Raw genomic sequence first — 23,558 nt, 5'->3', positions numbered from 1 at the left:
AGATAAACTTAAGTTTAGTAAGTTTTGTGAATTTCATTGCTCTGTTCCCAGCTCTTAAACTTATCCATTTTCATTTCAGTGACCCACAATTATCTCACTAATGAAGGAGGAGGATCAGGTAGGAAATCAGGGTAGGGAAGGACCCTACGCCACACACGTGCTACCAGCGCTTTACACACAGTCATTTAACCCACACGACAACTACAAGAGGTTGGCTTTCTGGACTCCATTTACAAATGAATAAATGAGAGAAGTTATGGAACTTCCCTAATTTCACACAACCAGTAACAGCAGTCAGGATTCAAATCCATGCGCATCCAGCTCCACATTCCTCGCTTTTCTCTATACATCACTCTACCTCAATACACGCGCAATTATACCTGTTTCCAAATGGTATGATATTATTTGTTAGTGTGCGTGGTGATTGATATGCTTTTTCTTAAATTATTTCTGCTTCTTAAAATACAGCAACTGGCAAACTCACAGTGAGTGAAGGCATCATCTAAGACGTCCAGGTGGGAGCAGATCACCAGCATGGGATTTAAGAATGATGAGATGACGATTCACAAAGTAGAAATAAACAGGTGAGCAGTCAGGGTTAGGCGTGGAGGGCTGGCCGACCTGCAAACTGTCTGCCAGGACTGTCGATTCACTTTGCCTAGAGGGGCATCGCCTTGAGGCAGGACAGCAAAGCCAGCTTATCGCGGGGTTTGGAATTGAGACCTTGACTATTCTAGTCAGAGCGGAAAGGTGAGAGGCATCTATGAAAAGCACGCACACTATTCCCAAATGGCTGGAAACTGGTTACTATTATGAGCTCAAACTCTTGTCACTGACAGTTATGTTTAAATTACGAAAACCTCCACAGCGTATGAGATCCTCTAAGCAATTTTTGAAGCTCATACCGACGATGTTCGCAAACCTGCCTTGAGATCCCATCTTGCTGAGAAATGGAAGGCCTCTGAGAACACCTTTGAGCCCATGGCTTAGCTTCTATGTGTTCAATGCATTTTATACCATTTTGAGAATAATTTATGAACCTGGTTTAGTACACAGTTAATGTCCTACCTATTCCGGTTACTATGATAATCCATAATCTTAATAACACTGTTGCACGGATCCTTCAGACTCTCATGAACTGTGAAACTACCTGAATTGACTGCTTTTATTAAAAACCATTCTAAAGGTGCTCTATGACTCTGGTTTTCAATATTTGAGAACCACGTAACAGATAAAAAAATACTTGTGTGTTTCATCTAGTCAATCCTTTTAATTTTACAGCTGGAGAAACCCACCAACGGAGGTTAAGGGATTTGCTCAAAGTCCCATCGCCACTTAGTAACAGAGGCTAGCAGCTTCAGTCCACCATATTCCAAATATAGGACCCTATTATTTTCCCATGGTCGTGACGTTTTGATTGTCATAATGCCATGTAAGGGTACTAAGATTTATTTTCTCGGTTTAGAGACTATTACTAAATACCACCTAAATTTATTAGCTTCTCTGAATCCTGTTTTCCTCATCTATTCTATGGAAATAATAATATTCAATCTAACATGGACCATGTTGCGCCAAATAAATGGGTTGCTCTCCGTGCAATAAAGTGTCACATCCCAAAGTGATGATAGTCATTCTGTTGGTCACAAGAGGTTGGGCTCGAAAAAAAATTAATGGAGCATTCGAAATCACCAAAATTCTTACTTTCAGCTAAGTTACAAAGAAAATTAGAGAGGAGATTCCAAATTGTGCATAGGAAAGAAAAGAGTTTATAGTTTCTGCTCTAAGCAAGAGTCCATTTAAGATCATTACAGCTAACGAAAAGGATAAGCAATAATAATGAAAAAAGAAAAGAAGAGGAAAAGAAACAACTTTCTGGGGCGGGCCCTCTGAATCGCTGGGCAGTGGTCTTTCTCCCTGCCATTGTGCTTACCTCACACCTGAGGTCTCTCCCGTTAGATTACAAACTTCCTGAGGGCAAGCCTCATCCTCTTAATCTTAATCTTTGTAATTTCCCAGTAGTTTACGGGTTCTGACATATGAGAAGCATTTACTAACCACTTGTTGATATTAAGAGAGAAACTGTCTAAATAGTTGTCTTTCCCTTATAGCTCAGAAAGAACCTTTTTTTTTTTTTGCTGAGAAAGATTCACCCTGAGCTAACATCCATTGCCAGTCTTCCTCTTTTTTTCCTTCTTTTTTATGCGGGCCAATGCCACAGGGTGGCTGCCAACAGATGAACTGTGTAGGTCCACACCTGGGATCCTCCAAACCCGAGCCAACGAAGCAGAGTGCGTTGAATTGAACCACTAGGTCACGGGGCTAGCCCAGAAAGAACCTATCTTTCAAAGAATTTTAACCATTTGGGATGTAAATATTTCTAAAATGAATTATGTAATCACCACTTGATTAAAAAGCTTACTTATCACATTTTTTCTTTGATAAATCAGAATGTTTATTGGAACACAAATTACTATAATCTGTTATAAAAAGATGATATTCTCAGGGGCCACCAAGTATGTGTTTGGTGTTGTATAAATGGCCACAGCCCCTTATGCTTGTTAAGTTCTCAGGAGTGGGTATTTTTGAAAGAGTTTTTCTGGATCCTTACATACCGATCAGGGTGTCAGGCTTCTGTGGTCAGCTGTAGGACTGACGCTGGTAACCAACAGTCCTCTTCATAAACTGCTGCTTCCAAACGCAGTGGTCTGGGAAACCTTGTCACTAACCCAGCTAGACGGAGTACAGAGCGTGAGTGGATTCTCTCTCTTCTGGCTGCTACTTTTTAAAAACTATCTTCTGTATGTTTGGCTATATTCCTCCCCCACAAAAAAAAAGAAAAAAGTGCGTACACTCTAGAAAACTGGGCGTGCTATAAACCCATGTAATTTAGACTGACATGTCCCAAGATCCATTTTGTTTTCAAAGTAAAAATATTAAAGTGCGTCCAAATTCCAAAACGAGTGAAATTTGACAAAGTTTTCAATTAATGGAGATACCAAAGATAATATTAAAGTGTTTTTTAAGAGCCACTACTAGCAGGAAATGATAGTTGCTGTTGAAATTCCTTTATATTTTAAGGAAGTTCTATCAGCAGACTTCCACCATTCTGAAATTGTACAGAAACAAAGATTGTATTTTATCTTCATATTCTTTTTTTGTGTGTGTGTGAGGAAGATTATCCTGAGCTAACATCTGCTGCCAATCCTCCTCTTTTTGCTGAGGGAGATAGGCCTTGAGCTAACATCCATGTCCATCTTCTTCTCTGTTACATGTGGGACGCCTACCACAGCATGGCTTGACAAGCAGTGCAGTGCGTAGGTCCACAACCAGGATCCGAACCAGGGAACCCCAGGTCACTGAAGTAGAATGTGTGAACTTAACCACTGTGCCACCGGGCCAGCCCTTATCTTCATATTCTTTGATATAAAAATATATCCTTGGTGAAAAAAAGCTTAAGCAACGTGATTTTTAGCAATATTTCAAAAACTTTTAATAGGTACATGACAGGGTGGAAAATACAATTGACTTGGACTCTGAAGACCCAGGACCCAGCCCTAAGGGTCCCTCATATTGCTTCGTTGGGCAAGTCACTCAGTACCTATCTGTAAGATTTGAATTCTGGAGAGAGGATCTTAAAAGTCCCTCCTAGGATGAATGGACCTAATTCTACTGGTTCTGTGCCATGTCTTAAGTGAGACTTCATTACAATATGTGTATGTGTGGGAGGGGTGGTTATCCAAGAAAAAGGAAAAGAAATGGTGAGTTTATCAAGTCAATAAATTCACCAGCTATTTATTTAGTTTAATTCACTACACATTCATTAAGCACCTACTGTATACCCACTATGAGACTGAGGCCCAATCCCTGCTCCCCAGAGGCTCACAATTATCCAATAGAGGAGGTAACACTCACACACAAATAAGGTACCAAAGTTTATATTTCTTAGCCAGGCACACAGACCTTCATGACTCAATTCCAGCCTACCTTTCTAGGCGCCTCTACAGCTATTCTAACCCCGCAAATGCTGCAACATTTTAAACACCCATTTCATTGCTCTTGCCAGCGAATATCCAATACGCTTTCCCACGCCTTTGCTCGTGCTGTCCTTCTGCCCTCTTCCCCACGTCTCTCAATGTGCCTGGTGATCTCCTTCTTCAAGGCCCAGCTCAGAAGCATCCTTTCAGCAGCAGTCCAGCCCTCCTTCCCCCAGGCAGGACTATCTGTGGTCCCCTCACCCTTCATAGTCATCATTACTACTGAACCTACGGAGCTGGAGTAGCATCTTATGTTCATACAACTGCCTACCCCAGCAGGTGGGCCCTTCCGGGACAGGGTCTTTGTCTTACTCTAATTTCACCTCTAGGACTAAGTTTCAACAGTGAAAAATATGAGACATAAGGTTATGTACATGATCCTCACTCATTCAAGGCCACTGATGAGTTTTAGATTTGTTTCATTTAATTTTACTTATTCATTCATTCATTCAACAGGCTAAACTACCCCACATGAATCAATATTGAAACTGCACAACATCTGCAGATACTTTTGATCCGTCCTTTTTCCAGCATGGTCCATGGTTCTACGTCATTGTGATGGCTTACTTCCAAGTGCTGCTGGCATCTTAGAGGGTATGGTTTTAGTGAACAGAAGAGTCATGGACCAACAGAAAAGCCTACAAGGCATGTGTAAGAAAAGCAATAGAAGAAAGTAATTTAGCAAGCCATGAATGCAAGTACCTCACTTTTTTCAACAGCAACAAAATAAGGAAAGGGATGGAAAGTCAACTGGTCACTTTTCCAGCCTACATGCGTATGCACTGCACAGCATCATGCTATAGATTCTGCCAGGTCCTCTTTCAATCTGATAAATGAGCTATTTTCCTTCAGCAATCTAGGTTTGGATAAGAAAGCTTACGAGATCTAGAATCCACTATTATTGTCAGTCCTATAAGCCTGTAACCCTTGGATACTGAGAAATGCGATTAACAGCACTTGCCATTTGAGTGACATTCAGACACCATGTACTGGATAGAGTGATTCTATCATTTCACTTCTCAAAGTTTCAAGTTGCCAGAAAAAATATGTTTCACTTAAGTTCCAATATTTAACAAATGTTCGTTTTCTGCCTCCCTTGTTCTAAGAGCACAAAATATTTGGATGCAAAATTTCCATGAGAACACAGGGCAATTTAATACAGCTACAGAATTGCTATAAAAACAAAACAAAACAAACAAACAAAAATCGATGCCCCTGTGATCAGTCCAGAAGACATGGGAACAGGGGTGGACTGCTTCCATGATTGCCGCAATTCCATTGGCTAATTCCCTCTTTGCATCTTTGTACCTCTTCATTTGTGGTTTCACCATGAAAGCTACAACCTGTTAAAGAAACAAACTGGGTGCAATCTACAAAGAAAATGCTTCAGGTTTTTGGTTCAATGTTAAAGTTGAATCCAGCTTGTCTAGACCTAGGCCCTGAGACATTACCAGTTAATAAAACACTAGGTACCTGAGAAGGCTTCAATTTATATACACATATATATATACACCAATGTGTTTATATACACATAATAATTTATATCTTATCCCCAGTATGCAGATATAGCTATGTATCTAAGAGATATTAGAATTACAGACCATGAAATCATCCTTCTATTGCACTTCAGATCAAAAAATGAGATCTTCGAGATTTGCAGACATTTTCGCAGTATTGTCTTTGTTTCTGTTAGCCCTATGAAACACGTCTTTACATAATACGAACAGGTTTGATTTAATTTTTCAGTGACTTAAAGCTGATTCGAAATATGGAAACGGTTTCTTTTTAAAATCACCCTTTCTGTTTGAGAGCATCAATTGGTTTGAGTCTAAGTACCTTTCTAAAACATTCTTGATTTGTTGCACAGATTTATATCTTTTCATGTTCCCTCTCATCATTAAGCCAATTATGATGGAATTATTACCTTTGCTCAATCTGAGTTTTTATGGACTTCATTGAAATAGTCTCATCACTCACAATACACTCAGGAGATTGGTCCATTGCCCAGAAGTGCACAAAGGATATTTCTGGTGAACTCCCATTAGCCTTACGAGGAGTTACCCATATACATATGATCCTCATCAAGAGATGGATACAGACTCCTACATCTTTGAACATGGTAATAGATCCCTTCTTGTGTAAATGTGACCTACTGCTCTTTGTTCACGTGCTTGCTAGCCAGTTGAATTTAGGAGGGCTTCATATTTCACTGCTATCCCATATGAATTATTAGGCATCAACTCCCCAACATCAGATCTTACAACTCTGTTCAAAGCAGAAACATCTTTGAAATCTTTCGAAGCATGACTTCATTAATAGATGATATACTAAGTATTAGAATTAACCATATGGATTTTTATCTGTTACCACAAATTGGTACAAAATAGCAATGGGCTCCCCTTAATAAAAAATTCCTTTTAATATTGCTAATCAAAATATTTTTAACTCTGTTATTAAAGCAACGGCACATGTTTGATGGGTTGTGCCTAACATAATTCTTCAGTAAGAAAATGAGGATTTTTTTCTTTTTAAAAAGAAGTTTATAAATATGCTAGGCACATATTTCCAACTCTTAATTTAAAACCGATGGCTATAATAAGAACTACAAGAATGAAATGTTCTTTTTTTCAGAGCCATAATTCAGAAAGAAGGGCTATTTCACAAAAGCTTAGGAACTATATATTTTTCTATCTTCTTAGACATAGAAAATGGATTGTTTGCAAAAAGAATATGATGATATATGCTTCTGGCTGTTTCAGCAAATGGATAGCATTGGGGGCATTTAATATATATATTACCTATGAACACTTTTCTAAATAACACCAGAGGTATGAATCCAGAAACGTGGATTAGGTTGGCTCTTTTGCTTGGCCTCAATGGCAGTCAATGCAAAAAATTAGATCTTTTGAAAGAACATTTCTTTTTCACACTTAGGTTTTCAAACAATAGCAGATTTCATCAGTGCTATTGATATAAACAAAGTCTGCTTGATCCTTCAAAGTTACATGAGAAAGACAGTTCCTGATCTACCAAAGCTTGTAAAAAGATAACTTGAGGAACATTATGCTAACCATTAAATTTTTTAAATTGTTTTTATCATTGTTGTAGCTTTTTGGCTTGATTAGCAAATACTATGGTCACAAACCTTGAGGTTCACAAAGTTGTAAAACTCTGAATTGAGGCTTTGGAAAATTGATTTGGTTGTTAAGAGCATACAAATAGATAATTGCTCATTTTGGGGCAGGAATGCTTTATAACTAAAATACTTTCCTCCCGAGGGAATCATACTGTCATTTGTTTTTATTTTCAAAATGAAAACAAATGGCGCTATAATTCCTAACGGGAAAAATGCCTTCGGTCTATTTCTTTTCCTATACACTCTCATCTCTTCATTTTTGTAGTTAGATGGAATATAGATACAGTCCCCACCCCCCACCCCTATGACTTGCATAGCCGCAAAATGTATTCACTTGCTGTACAGTAATTAACAGCTCTTGACTGGAAAACTGCCAGCATGTACAACGTGACACTCTTCCTTTGAACACTAACAAAGTGCATAAGTAATTTATGTTGGATTAAATATCCCTAACAGGGACCCTTAAGTAACCCAATCACTTTAAACAGGCTCCACATGCATGCTCCAGTGCAGTGAAAATGTCAGACAGTGATAACCCACTAATAGCACAATTCTAACTATATTCCAGCCATTAGCATTTTATGACATCAATCCTCATTAAACCTGGCAAGGAAAAAGATACTAATGTTTCCCAATTTTACAGCCAAGGTGGAAGAGAAATGGAGAAAATGTAGACAGGTGCTGTCTCCCAAAAAGGATTAACATTTTTTAAAATGTGGTAGCAATTTTCTGTTAGTACCTTTGTTTGCATTGAAAGAGAGACAACAAAGAGGTAATGGCTACAAGGACCTCGATGGAATTCAGCCAAGAGTGAAAGAAAAGACGGGTATTTCAGCCATTGTGCTCACTGCTAAAGCACTGTGCCAACTCATCTTCCAACCCATTATATGAAATTTAATTTAACCTGCTATGCAATTAATTCAGATGTTCAGCCTATTTTTCTCATGGCAGAATCCCTCACACAATGCCTTATTTAAATATTAATCAGTCCTCTTTCAATTAGGACTAATTTGCTTCACAGGGTTTCTCTCATCTTCTGATTGCAGGAAAATGGAGGTAACTTGCAACGTTTGAGGATAATTAACATGGTATTTTTATAATACTGATACATCAAATGGGACCTTAATGAACCCCGCTGATTCCATTTAGTAAAGCATGCCTCAAAGTTATAATCAAGAGGAAAGCCACTGCCATCTGTTTAAAATACTAAGGAGCACAATTTAAACAGAAAACGCTTATTTCTCTAAACTGTCTATTGTAGAGGTCTGCAAAAGTCATTTTTCTCTGCAAACTAATTGTACAGTATTTTAATTTGAACCTTTTCTTGCACATATACAAAACAGCGACATCTGAAGATGTAGGGGCCCTTTTTAATTAAATGTTGACAACCACAGAAATAAGTAATGTTTGTCAATGTTACTTTTTTTAAGCACGCTGTGCAGTTGCCACTACAGCACTGGTAGTAAGTTTTACATTTCTAATGAATCTAATATTTCACAGCCTTCGTGTAATATTTAAAAGACTTTTCTTAACAGAAGCCACTGGAGCTCTATGAAATGGAAAAACCAAAGCAGACGCTGTTGGCTTGCTGCTTTTGACGTCACAGAGTAAACAGGTTAATATTTACACACGGCCAGGTGTGCGCAGTGTTCCATCTGCTTCCAGGCAGGTTGAAGGTCAATGTTTTAGGCTCTGAGCAGTTCTAGAGTTCCTTGGTTACACCTAAGTTGCGGAGGCTATTGGCTCCCAAGGTCATTATCAAAGCACTCAACATGTTCCAATGGTCATAAAACATGATTGATAGCAGATTGCTTATTTACAATGCTTACACTGTGGCCACCAGGATTTCCTCTGTTAACTTTTGAAAAAGTAGGCATTATCTATGTAGGTTTGAAATAAGAATCAGATTCTCCCCCTTGTTTTCTTCATAAAGCAACCCACACATTGGGTTATTATATCAGCAGCAACATAGGTCAGAATTTCACTGTAAAGTCAAAACCAAACATTTGATGTGAAATATCACGTTCATATTCAGTATCAGTCCATCAATGAAAGTATCAAGTGCGTGCTAACATGGGTTTACCATAGGCAAAGAAGAAACTATTGGGGGTACAAAGAAGGACAAACAATTCTCCACTTACGGGCAACGCACAGGTGGGAAACACATTCCAGTTAGGCATGACAGAGGAGCAAGGGAGGCCACTGTGGTGTAAAAAAACAATGGAGAGATTAACTAGATTGGAAAGAGGAGATCAGGTTGAGGCATTATGGAAAATAAAACCCATGGCTGAAGTTCTGATATTTCATTAGTCTAAATTAAAAGCACATTGAAATAGTTTAAGTGTTTGTTACTTTGTTGAGTTTGAAAACTTCTGGGATGAAATCTACAAACTTCTCATTCCAGTGCCCACTGCCATGCCGTGATCTACACAGACTGGCACAAGTCAACTGCTTGTTGATTTTAATAAGATTCATGTGCTCATCTGGCCAATACTTGCTGAGCACATACCATGTTGCAGGCGCTGTTCTAATCACTGGGTGTAAATTAGTGATCAAAAAGCAAGGCATGTCCCCGCTCTCATGGAGTTTAAGGTCTAGTGTGGAGAGACAATTCAAAAGGTGTGCAAACAAATGGGGTAACTTCCAATCATGCAAATCTCTGAAAAACGCAGAGCGGGGTGTTAAGGCTAGAGATTGAACGGTGCAACATTTTGGATTGGGTAGTCAAGGAAGGCCTCTCTGAGAGGTAACATTTAGGTTAAGAACTGAACGACAAGCCAGCCTCAAGGAACACGGGCTGAGAGGGCAGGGTGGCGGCAGCCATGAGGCAGGAATAAGCTTGGCTAGTGTGAGGAACACTTAAAATAAATAAATACAATTATATACATACACCAGAGAAAAATATAAAATGAGGTTGGAGAGATGGACAGGGGCTGGAAAAGGCATGGCCTTGCATTTTGTGAAAAGAAATTGGGTTTTTTCACTGAGCGCAATAGGAAGAAACTGGCAGGTTGTATGCAAAACAGTGACAGAATCTGACTTATGCTTCCTCTCTCTCATCTTCTGTGTGGAGCAGGGATGGTAGGGGCGTCAACAGAAGATCTAGGAGACGAGTTCGGAGGCTTCTGTAGCAATCCAGGTGAACTGCTCTCCTGGTTTGTCGAGAGTGGGAATATCAGTGATGGAGAGAAACAGTTGCAAACATGGGAGTGAAGGAGAGAAGGTGTGGGATCAGAGGAGACCTCGAGGATGTTGCCTTAGCAATTGGGTGTCTCTGAGATGGAAACACTAGGGAAGGAACAGTTTAAGGGAAAAATCTAGAGTCCTCTTACAGTCACTTTAATTTTATAAGTGGAGCTATAATACAGTAAAATCAAATCATCAAAAGGATATTTAAATCATTTACTATTATTAGTGACTCTACAGTTATTCTTTTCAGCATTTGCAATGGTTGTTTCCTTTTAGTTTCACCAGCAGAGCCTGCAGTCTGATGCCTCTGAACCTTTGCTTACGCCGTCACCTCCAATTGCACTGCTCTCACTTATGTCTATCCCTCCAGCTAATTTCCACACTTTCTTTAATAACCATAAAAGCTAATAGTTTTGATGGCTTAGAGAGTGCCAGGCACTGTGCTAGATGCTTAAATGACATTTCTTCATTTAAAATCCACAAAAACCCTATGAGGTAAATAGTATCCCAATTTTATAGAAGAAACCAAGGCTATGAGCCGGCCCCGACAGGCCAGTGGTTGCAGTTCAGTGCTCACCACTTCAGTGGCCTGGGGTCACTTCTGGGTCACGGAACCACACCACCTGTCTATCAGTTGCCATGTTGTGGTGGCAGCTCACATAGAAGAACTAGAACGACTTAGAATTAGCAAATACGACGACGTATTGGCGCTTTGGGGAAGAAAAGAAACCAAGGCTAAGAGAAGTGAAGATTCAGGTTGCATGTCTCTTCTGAGAAGCCTCTGCTGATCACCAACACTTGGCCAGGCCCTTTTTCTCTAACTTTGCTGGGCGTGTCCCACCGCAAGTGTGTAGAGGATTTGAAACATGGTCCCCAATTGTTGGACTCTTCTCCGATGAGATCCGTGAGGGCAGAGACCGCATCTGACTTATCCTTCTATCACCAGGGTGGCATTCCTATCACATAGTAGGCACTCAGTAAAGCTCAGTAAAAAACACTTGCTAAAAATGAACTATCCATGGTGGTTACAAGGGGCTGGTAGGGGGAGAGTGGGGAGTTTTTATTTAATGGGTACAGAATTTTACTTTGGGATGATGGAAATGTTCTGGAGATGGATGGTAGTGATGGTTGCACAACAATGTGAATATACTTAACGCCACTGAACTGTACACTTAAAAATGGTTCATACGGTAAATTTTATGTTATGCATATTTTACCATAATTAAGAAAACGAAGCATCTATGCTCAGTCACCACTACTGCAAGAAGGGAGGGACCAGGTGGAATTTTCCCAGACGTGAATGTAAACGTTTTCTGAACTATGAGTTAGAAGGAGAATCTATTGTAGAGAAAAACGGTAATACAGAATTGGGGCAAGTCATAAGTATATGCCCAATTTCTCCACCATGTCAGTGAAAGAAAACCATTGAGGGAAGGGCCAGCACTGGGATATATGTAGAGATTGTATTCAAAGCAGGTTATCCAGCCTCTTGATGTATCTACTGTATAGAATGTATAGAATATACATTCCCTGGGTGCAAGGAGAACAGGGCGAAGTTCCTCCCATGACCTCTGCAGATGAGGCTACCCAATAGAGATTTCTATAGGAATTTCTTAGCTGCTCTGCCCTTTCAGACTGAAGGTCCTCGGAATCCTCAGGGACACAACCTGAATGAAAATGTACCCAAATAAAAATCTCAAAGTAGCCAAGATTTTGATCTGCACATGTACCATCCACAAAGGGACCTGAGAGCCTTCTGTGAGAACTGCGGTTCCAGTCGTACGGACAGAGGTTAAGTCTTGAAAACACTCCCCACTCCCACCCCCTAGATGCTCAGGAGTTCCTCATGGTCTCCCATCCAATTACTTCTCCCTCGCAGCTTGAGAGATAGTATCTGTCTCACAGTTTAAAGGCAGATTGGCTGCCAGCAGGCCACAATGATCATTAATAAGTTAACTGTTACCAGATAAGATTGAAATCTATGCCAGTCCTATTTTAAAGTAATCTCTACTATAATTAGTACACAAACTGCCGCCAGGACGCAAACTCTGACGTGGGAGCGAGGCGATGAGGTTATACGTCTGCTCTGCTCTACACGTGCGACAGCCTTATGCAGGTGCCCTTCGCTGGCCCCACCCCTGAACCCCCACGACAAGCAATACGTACTGCTTAAAATGTACATTAAAAATGAAACGGACACTTTATACAGTCTCCCATTCCATTAAAAACGAACACAATGGCTTGGTTCTGTTGGTCAGCGTGACACTGTCATCTAAGACGACAGGCCCACTATTGAATGTGGAACGTGAAGGGCAAATGAAGAGTCCCCTGTCCCCTCAACCTAAGCAAATCAAAAGATGACTTTCTAACCAGAGTCCCGCCTCCACTCCACCAGTTCACCATCGTCCCATTTTGCATTTGGAGTTTTAGAGCAGGAGAAGAAAACAGCAAGTTAGAGAAAGAAAAGGCAGCAATAGTCAGAACAACAAATCCATATATAGCGCTCGGTATGTGCCAGACCCCGTTCAAAGATGAGCTCATTTTATCTGCACCACTCTACCAGGTAGGAACGATTATTAGCCCCATTTTACAGATGAACACTTTTAGACATACAGAAGTTACGAACAGCTCAAAGCCTCACAATTAGTAAGTGGAAGGGAAGAGCGAAGAGAAGAAGGAGACGGGCCCAGGGGGAGGAATTCCAGCAGACAGAAGGAAAACTGGGGCACGCCCTCACGACTCACCGTGCCCTCCAATCACTCAAGCTTGTCATAAATACCAGTTTCATAGACGCTGCCGTACTCCTTATTAGCCCGCTCTAGGACTGAATAATTAAATATTTATTTAACTAGATTTGAATTGAAAAAAAAATAGATGAGTACGTTCAACCTGTCAAATAGTACTAAAAGACATACAGTAAAAAACACATTCCTCCCACCCCAGGCCTCCTGGACAGGCGACCGCTGTGGTCATCTTTTTGTGGATCCTCCAGCTCACATTCCTGCGCAGTCATTAAACACTCCCTACTTGTTGCTCTCCAAGCCCATTTCTCCTTGCTCCATCCTCCATAGAAACTAACAGGTTAGTACTCTCCAGAAAAATACGAGCCCATATACTCAATTTAATAAAACAGTAGATTTCTATTGCTAAGCAACATAAATGCGTGCATAGTTGAGAATTAGAACCAATAATTTAAGAACAGTTATGGTGACGACAGTAAAACAGCAATTCCCAGATGAAGTCTAACTTCCATTCCTATATTTTACTTGCTTAAGCAAGCAAACAGAAGCCATGCATTCATGGCTGACATATGATCTCTCAGACCCGACAAATAGCCACTCTCTTTTCTATCATTTACTCACTTACTTGATAAAACATCTAATGAGAAATATTGTGTGCCCAGGGTGCTTGATCCTGAGGTCACAAAGCCTAAAATGTCATGACAAGAGATCTCTTTTCTGAGATCAGTGATATGGCACCGTGTGAGTGACAAGTAATCATAATAACAACAATGATGACAAAATAAAGATGACGCAAATAAGGATGCTGATGACCGCTCACACTTACAGGGTTTACTGTGTGTCACCAGCAATGCTGGGCTAATTGCTTTACACGTGTGAACTCACTTCAGCATTAGAACAACCCTATGAGGCCCTTACTATGACCCTCATTTTAGAGAGGAAGAAATGGCTCAGAGAGGTGGAAACTCAGTCACACACCTGCCCTTGGTCACACAGCCAGCAGGAGGGCAAACTGGCCTTCCGGCCCAGGCACTCACTCTAGTCTTTGACCCAACCATCACACGACATTGTGCGCACCGCAGTCCTGTTCAGGGTGTTCTGGAAACTCAGGAAAAGAAACGCAAGTCAGACTTAGGTGGTGGCAGAAGGGTATTAGCAAAGCTTCCAGGAGGAGGTGCTCTTTGAGCTGCATTCTGAAGTCTGAGTAAGGCAATTCGATGAGAGGGATGTGGGGTAGGAAAAGGAAAGCAGTCTCGAGAGAGACCAAGTCCAGAAAGAGCTGTTCCCTCCCGGAAACAACATCGTTTGACAGAGGTGGACTGAGGCTGCATTCCAACGAGCAGAAAGAGACGCCCAGAGGGAGGCCTCTCCCCAGGCCCAGGCCCTCGGCCTGCCCAGCCCTGGGAGGCTTTACCAGAACTCCCCTCACCCGGCATCTTATGGAAAACTGTCATTTGAATTTTTAATTTTCAGGCCCATAGTGTACAAGAACACAACTTTTGGAAATCCTAAAAGAACCTGATGTCCAAACCCTCTACCCAGCGGATCCTCTGTGCGTAGTAAACTATTAATGAAAATATCATCAATCGATCAATAAAACCAACTGACATTCAGATGTATTAGGTAATTCCCCCTTCTTTTCGATGCTGGCTATCAATATTTATAGGATGAAATTGCTGTATTCATTACTGGTATTAAAACTGGTATAATTTATTCTTCATAAATCTCGTGTGTGTGCACGTGTGTGTGCACGTGTGTGTGTGCACGTGTGTGTGTGTGTGTGTGTGACAGAAGATGTGTAACGTTATTTGTCCTGATAAGGTCCAAGTGAAGCTGATTGCTTTATTTTGCATGGAGCATCTGTCTATCCTTTAAAACACAGAGGCCCTTTGCGTGTACTTTCTGAGCCTTCATGTGTTTCTCCTCTTTATGAAGAGGCCTCAAAAAAACTGATGCTGGGGCCGGCCCAGTGGCGCAGCAGTTAAGTGCACACGTTCCACTTGGGTGGCCTGGGGTTCACTGGTTCAGAGCCCGGGTGCAGACATGGCACTGCTCAGCAAGCCATGCTGTGGTAGCGTCCCACATATAAAGTAGAGGCAGATGGGCACAGATGTTAGTTCAGGGCCAGTCTTCCTCAGCAAAAAGAGGAGGATTGGCAGCAGATGTTAGCTCGGGCTAATTGTGCTCAAAAAACAAACAAACAACGATCCTTCTAAAATAATGTCTGGCAGATGTCAACAGGTGCCCATGGCTAGGCCATGCAGGCTGAGATCTCATCCAGTCCTTTCTTGCCTTCAGAACTATCCCGCAGTAGGGTTCTGTGAGCACAGACAACCTCTGCACTCAACAGTGCAGACCCTTCCACCAGGAGCTCCAACGCTTTCACACTCAGTTCACTTTTCCTGCCACATCTTGGCCTTCGCTGTTCGATTACATCAGTACATGTTTGTTCACACGTTATTGAATGTTCACACGTTCCTTTGTCTATTTGTCATGAATGTATACTATTTCTTACACTGTTTTTAATTTCATTTCCAAAAAAACTGTTCCCTTCCCAGCTTTGTTCATTTTAAGGTCTTGGTAAAGTTCAGTGTAGACTCAGATTGTCGATCTACTTACTCTCACTTTCTTCCTACAAATTTTTATAGCTTGTGTTACTAGACTCATAATTCTGTGCTTACAACAATAAAAATAAAGTTGTTTTCCCCCTCTTTGGCTCTAAAAATTTCTTCATGCTCTTTGTTAAGAAGTTTCTGTTAAATTCTTTTCTTCTTTGCGTACTTTTTTTTTTTTTGAGAAAGATTAGTCCTGAGCTAACATCTGCCACCAACCCTTCTCTTTTTGCTGAGGAAGACTGGTCCTGAGCTAACATCCGTGCCCATCTTCCTCTACTTCATATGTGGGACGCCTGCCACAGCATGGCTGGACAGGCAGTGCGTATGTCCGCACTTGGGATCCGAACCAGCGAACCCCAGGCTGCTGAAGTAGAACATGCAAACTTAACTGCTGCACTACCAGGCAGGCCCTGTACTATCTTTTTTTTAATTTTTAATTTTTAAGTTTTTATGTAGCTAAAACGAACCTCCAACACAACTCCAGAGCCCCTGGCCCCTCCAAAATTGGAGACTATTTTGAAAGTTAAAGAGGCAGATTACAGATTTCTCATTTCCTTTGTCTTTTTTTTTTTGGTAAAGAAGACTGGCCCTGAGCTAACATCTGATCTCCTGCCAATCTTCCTCTTTTCTGCTTGAGGAAGATGCTGCTGAGCTAACATCTGTGCCAATCTTCCTCTATTTTTTGTATGTGGGATGCTGCCACAGCATGGCTTGATGAGCAGTGCATAGATTTGCACCAAAGATCTGAACCCACAAACCCCAGGCCACCGAAGCGGAGCGTACCAACTTAACCACTACACCTACGCCACCGGCCGGCCCCTTTGAGTACTGTCTTAACATGTCACTTTTCCTTTCTTAAGATTCTGAAGACATCAAATTTGTGTGTTCATCTATTCTGACTTAATATTGAAAAAGGATAATAAAATAGAAACATTCCATAGGACAATCATAAAATATAAAGGCTCCGGGACAGTTTTAGGGAGCACCTAGTGATCTATGACTTTTGAGATGCAAGACTTCTCTGTGGAAGAAATTGCTTACAGTGACACCAATTAAATCCTGAATTAGGTACTCAACATGAATTGCCTGTTCGTTTTATTAATTTTTTTTTTAGGAAGATTAGCCCCGAGATAACACCTTCCTCTATTTTACATATGGGGTGCTCGCCACAGCACGGCTTGATAAGCAGTGGTAGGTCTGCACCTGGGATCCGCCGGTGAACCTCGGGCTGCGGGAGCGGAGCACGCAAACTTAACTGCTGTGCCACCAGGCCAGCCCCTGATTTGCCTGGCATTTCTTATGTGTTATCTGCTTTAAGAATATACCATAGTTAGAATGATAAACTCAGGCAATTTAACAAAAGCCTTTAAAATATCAAGATTTATTCTGGCACAATGGTTAACACTTTTTGCTATAAAGAAAGAGAACTACGGGGTGCTGGTCCGGTGGCGCAGCAGTTAAGTTTGCACGTTCTGCTTCGGTGGCCAGGGTTCACCAGTTCGGATCCCGGGTGCGGATAAGGCACCGCTTGGCAAGCCATGCCGTGGCAGGCATCCCACGTATAAAGTAGAGGAAGATGGGCACGGATGTTAGTTCAAGGCCAGTCTTCCTCAGCAAAAAAGAGGAGGATTGGCAGCAGATGTTAACTCAGGGCTAATCTTCCTCAAAAAAAAGAAAGAGAACTACGGTATTTAAGTTCCTTTCACAATCTATGGCTGTCTGAATACAAATTTGAGGTGGGAGTGTTCTAAATTTTCCTGTGACTCAGGTAATTGTCTATGCAAGACCAGAAAGGTAGATTACAATTAAATAGTGACAAGGTCAGATTGTTTTTGTTTTGCTCTTTACAATCAAAAGTTTGTTCTTTGCTTGTGCTATCTCCTCCTTTTTGTAGGGCTGAGTTATCAACATTTTTCTCACATTCCATCTGAGATATTCGGCCAATAGCATCATTTTTCAACAACAATAGTAGCTATTTCAGAGAGATTACACTACTTATTTTTCCTCATTTTGATAAGGCATAAACCACAAGTGTCCTTAAAAGTTAAGATTATCAGGGGCACTCATAATATTACATTAGAGTTTTAAGCTGGAAGAAACTTTTGATTTCATCAGATTCAGCCTCTGCCTCATAACCTGAAGATCCTGCTCCCCCCAAAGTGAGAATATTTGCTGTCTGCCCAAAATCACTATTTTGCAGAGACCCTCGAGACAGGACTCCCGGCTCCTACGCTGATGCTAATTCTCTCACCCCACACCCCCCTCCCTTCATGACCAGTTTTGATTTGTTCTTTTTAAAAATTTTTACTTATTTTCACATAGGGTTGCTCCATTTTGAAGCCAGTATCAAGCTGACTGGTAAAATGGCAGCAAAAAGGGACAGAGTCTTTTCCGAATCCTCAGGTATTTCTCCACTATTGCCCTGAGGTCCTGGAGCAGCGTGGTGCGAGGACCTCTCACTGGACCGGGGTGTGAGTCATTCTTAGGCTGCTCCTAACCAGCTTCGGGCCTTAGGCAAAGGCACTTAGCTTCTCTAGGATTTTCTCTCTCTCATTTATGATAGGACAGTTGGGCTAAATGACCTCTGACTTGCCTTCCCTGCTTTAGAATTAAAACCATATTCCCCAAATACACTGAAGTCACTCAAGAACTGAAGTCTACATTATGTCAATTCACATCAATCATTCTTTAGTGGGACACGTCTAAAAAAGTAGGAGCAAGCTTGATTAAGCAAAGAACGTCAAACTCAACCAACCTTAATCAAACGGATTTGATAGGAATAGAAAGTGTATTGTTCAAATACCTGTTATGACTGAAAGCAACAATTACCAAACATTTTCCAAAGTGTCTTCTAATGACTCTAGAAGGCTGTTTATATAGTTGAAAAAACACTGTTATCCTTTTTTCTCTTTCCTTTTTCCTTACCACAGTAGCTTTGGGTTGCTTACCTCAATAGTGCTCTGAACGTCCCTATATAGTAAAGATGAACCATAGAACTGAAGGAGAAAGGATTTTAAGATTTTTGTTTATATCCTCATTATGTCCTTGCTCATTTTCATTAATGCTACCCTCCTTTCTTTATTTTTTGTTCCCTCTCATTATCCTTCTAACAAGATAACGTCTCTCCATTGTCCATTTTTCTCTCTTATCATTATCCTAACTACCTCATTCTGGCATCTCACTAATTTTCCCTTTGTGCTAAAAATTGAAGAATCTAAAGCATTTCTGTAAATTTCTGAAAAGGGCTTATTTTCTTCTTCAGAAAAATATTCAGCAAGAACTTATAAAGTCTTTATGTATTTACCTTCTGGTTTTGGACAGAGGCAAGCTGATCTAAATACATTTAAAGAAACTGTACTCTCAAAGAAGAAACAACACATTATTTATTGAATTGACACTTTATAATTAACACTTCGCTGTGATTTACTCACACGGTTTTAAACCCATTAAAGGGAAAATGAAAAAAAACTCGTAAAATTATAATAATTCTAACGTTCTTTAACTTAGAAATTCACATGTGAAAAATAATTTAGTCACAATTCGCTTCTGAGAAGCATCAGTTCCTTCTATCAGAAAATTCCAAGGTCCTCTGCCATCTTAGGCCATCAGCAGCAAGCGAGGCTGGAGACCTCTCATAGGAGGTCCAGCAGTAACTCACCTTCCAAGGATGGGCATCTGTCAAGTTCAACAAACACTAATTTACTAATTTGAGTGTTAATATTCTTGTGAGAAAGGCACTAATCAGTAGTTAAATAAACAAACCATTTGAGTGTACAACTGTCAACATGACCAAAATCTGCTCACACAGGGATCAACATCATGCCCTGGCCAACTGTTGGAATGCCGAAGACCCAATTATCCGCTGCTTTTAAGTCGCAGGGCCATGTTAGCACAGCACAGACAAAGCATTCCTTGACCGTAAGGTCTGAAGGTAGTTTGGAAAGAATCTCAAACCAGAACTGCCTTTGGAGTCCCACTGCCACCACCTTAGGAAACGTTTTTGCTGCCTCTGGGTCTGGGATAGACCTTGCTCATCTCCCTGGCCCCGACCTCTTCCCTCACTGGTCCACCCTCCCTGGCTCTTCTGTTATTGTCGAAAACCAAAGAAATGCGGGCAGGCCACGCCCTTGCTTCAAAACTTTCTTTGTCCCCTTGCAACCAGCTGAGGTCAAAACAAGCTTTAGCATCAGATGGGATGGGTCACAATCCTATGTTGTAATCACTCGTTGGCAGTGAGAACTTCGGTCATGGGTAGGGAGCCCCTTATCAAAGGGTCTGTGTGAGTGTGCGTGTAAAGCATTAAAAGCACTTGGTACTTAGTAAGCATTAAAAGTACATTATATGCCTCCCTTTCTTCTTGATTGCTAGGTTGATTTTAAAGATTTTATGTTTTCCTTTTTCTCCCCAAAGCCCCCCAGTACATAGTTGTATATTCTTTGTTGTGGGTCCTTCTAGTTGTGGCATATGGGACGCTGCCTCAGCGTGGTTTGATGAGCAGTGCCATGTCCGTGCCCAGGATTCGAACCAACGAAACACTGGACCGCCTGTAGCGGAGCGCGCGAACTTAACCACTCGGCCACGGGGCTAGCCCCGACTAGGTTGATTTTAAATTTCATAATATGGCGTAGTCAGCCTTCACCATCTGAACCAAATTGTGCGCCTCCAGTACTTTCTTCACTCCCCCCACCCACGCCCCCACTTTCGAGACCTTAGTGCTCCCAAACTCACCAGGCACTTCCAGGAGTCCCCGTCACGTGCCTAGGAGGCCCTTTACCCTTTCTCCCCTTGAAAGTGTGTACTCATTATTTAATACTCACCTCACATGTCTTTCCAAACTCCAGTGAGTCACCGCTCCTTTCTGCCTCTACAGCAAATTCCGTTACTCACTCACTCACTCACTTACTCACAGCAATTCTACTTTGTGGTGAGAAGCCAGGACTCTAGAACCAATCAGCCTGAATCCAATCCCAGCTCGGCCCCTCACTCACTCAGTGTGCAAACTTGAAGAAGTTACTTAATCTCTGTGGCCCAGTGTCTTTGGCTGTAAAACACAGTTAAAAACCCTATTTTAGGAATATTTGATATATTGTAGGAAGACAATAAATGTGAAAGGTTAGAATCTTGGCTTCGTGTCTTGGTTCTGCCCCATATTACACGAGTGAATTTAGGCAAGTTGATAAAGTTAATACTAACTGTTGACCTTACTGAGTGATCCACCATCACCTTGCGGGTAAAATGAGGGGACTGAACTGAATACTCTCTCTGAGGTCTCTTCTACCTTTACAGTTTTAAAATTTTCTCTTGATCTGTTTATAATCTTCAGAGCTATTTGCGTAAGTTCTTCTTGCATTAATGCGGTCATAGAATTCCTTAACACATTGCCAGATCAAAGTTCTCCTCAAATGAAAATTCTCCCTAGTTTTCAACTCTACACAGCGTCCTTCCTTCGGATGGGAACTCTTGTACTACAGCCAAAGGGCTTTCCAATAAAATCCAAATTGTGTCCAAGTATTAAAGGATTCTGATCATAATAAAGGGTTAGGAGCCCAACAAATCCAAGATTACAGGAATTTGATATTTATGGATTTTTTCTTTTTACATGTTAAGGAGCCCAACGTATTACCTGCCAAGATTGGAAGTTGGTCAACCAAACTTCATTTCCTATCATTCACATCTATATTAAAGTCCTTCAAATAGGAATACTTGATACTAATGTCATAAAGACATTTTGGAGGGGCCGGCTCCGTGGCCGAGTGGTTAAGTTCGCGTGCTCTGCTGCAGCAGCCCAGGGTTCAGATCCTGGGCGGGGACATGGCACCGCTCATCAGGCCACGTTGAGGCGGCGTCCCACATCCCACAACTAGAAGGACCTGCAACTAAGATATACAACTATGTACGGGGGGGGTGGGGGTGGGGGTTGGGAAATAAAGCAGGAAAAAGAAAAAAAGATTGGCAACAGTTGTTAGCCCAGGTGCCAATCTTAAAAAAAAAAGAAAGAAAGACATTTTGGAGCTTACTGAATCAAAGAATTTTAAAGCCAGAGGAAACTTTAGCATTTTTAAGGTAAATATTCTCTGTTTATATCATACGCCCCCTTTAAATAATAAACAATAATGTAACAAGGGAAAAACAACTAAGAACAATTTACTTCCCTATAAGAACTATTTGCATTTTTATTATTATAGAAGGTATGGTGAATCAAAAGGATCACATTACGGGGTATTTATAAATTCATCTGTACTGATCGCCAAGTCCATATACGTAGTTTTTATTACGTGGCTTTTAATGTATTTCCATATGCTTGTAGATGACTTGATCCAGTTTTACAGTAAAGTCATTATATGGCTGAAGCCATAAATGACGTGTGACTCCAAAGTACTATGACTAATTTTTAAGCAAATATACTAGAACCTAACAACAAATATTAACTAGTCCTTTTTAAAGTACTAAAGTTACCTTGATAATATTCTATTGGGTCTACCTTTATCTCAAAACTCCTGTTTTGGAATTATCTACCTTCTCTTGTGTGTAGGTGTTAGCAGAAAAATCTCATTTTTAGGCTGAATTAAATTTCAAGAAACTACCAAAATGTCAATCAGCTATGTATTAGAGCAAGTATAGCCAAAGATTGTGTAGAATCTGGCTTTGTTTTAAAATCTTTCAACTTTGCCATATGTTTGAATATTTTTGTAATGAGTTATAAGAAAAAAACCATCAGAGTTAAACTTAATAAATAAAATGGGTGCTCTCTTGGTAATAGACTGACCATACAAAATAATGTTAAGTAAATGACTCAAAGTAATTCCTATATCTATGATATATGATATATATTTACACATATAAATTAGCTTTCCTATATATCTATGATACACATATATATCATAGTTTATAAATTCTTTTTCTATATAAAATTACAGAAGAGGCATTCCCAATGTGCTTCAAACAATGGCAATGCTTTTGGATTAATCGTGTAGTGTTAATGGAGATATCACTTATGTGGATCTATACATTCCTGTGATTATAGTCATTACAGGGCATGGGGTCAACTTTGTGACTCCCCTCCACTAGCCAGGAATGCTAGATGGATGTGTACTCCTTCAGCAGTTCTATCATGCCTCTACTGAAGTACGCTTTTCGAAAGGACTATGTGGGCAAGAATGGAGATTTGATCAAACATGTGGAACTGATTGATGCTGGCATTCAGCCCTGAATTCATTTAAATTATGATGCCAAATACAGTAGAAAGGGACCAAGACTTATGAATGGATACTTCCTGTCTTTGAGCGGCAGTGAATCCCAAGAGGTGCCCTAAATCATAAGTCTTGCAACCACAAAATCTACTCTTCCTTTTTTCTGTTCTCTTTTCTCTTTTGGAACCCATCAAAGCCTCCATACATAGCTATATCGAGCCAGTTTTGGTGTAACATTGAAAAACCACAGAATTATGCTGGGAGGTTATCACTCATTCCATAATAAAACTGTGAAATTGTTTCAAACTCAGAAAAGCATGGTGGCATCATTAAGAGCTTCAAAAGGAAAAAAAAGAATGAGTCCCATTTCCCTTTCATGAAACTCATCAAAAAAAAGGAAAAAAAAAAGGTGGACGACAGCCACCAACACTGTGTGAAGCAACAGCCCTGCCCAAACTGTGAATAATTAACGGATTTGAAAATATAAGTAGCTTAAGCCAATCACACATTTGGCAAGGGTGAAAGTTGACTGTGGTAAATTGCTACTACACGCGCACTCTTCAAAAACATGGCTTCCCACCTGTCCTTCACTGGCTGCGGTAACTCCCTGTCTAGATTTCCACAGGCGACGTGGGTGCATCTGAACCCCCAGA

At 40.7% G+C, this 23,558-nt stretch overlaps 1 protein-coding gene across 3 annotated transcripts in view; it reads right to left on the bottom strand.

Annotated features, from left to right (window-relative positions):
• TOX (thymocyte selection associated high mobility group box) overlaps positions 1–23,558 on the bottom strand; it is a 290,420-nt gene that overhangs the window by 197,439 nt on the left and 69,423 nt on the right. The window lies entirely within an intron of this gene.

This window comes from Equus przewalskii, chromosome 8 (genome assembly GCF_037783145.1).
Source record: "Equus przewalskii isolate Varuska chromosome 8, EquPr2, whole genome shotgun sequence".
NCBI classification, from domain to species: Eukaryota; Metazoa; Chordata; class Mammalia; order Perissodactyla; family Equidae; genus Equus; species Equus przewalskii.
The sequence above is the reverse complement of the archived record's forward strand: the minus strand, read 5'-3'. Positions and strand labels throughout refer to the sequence as shown.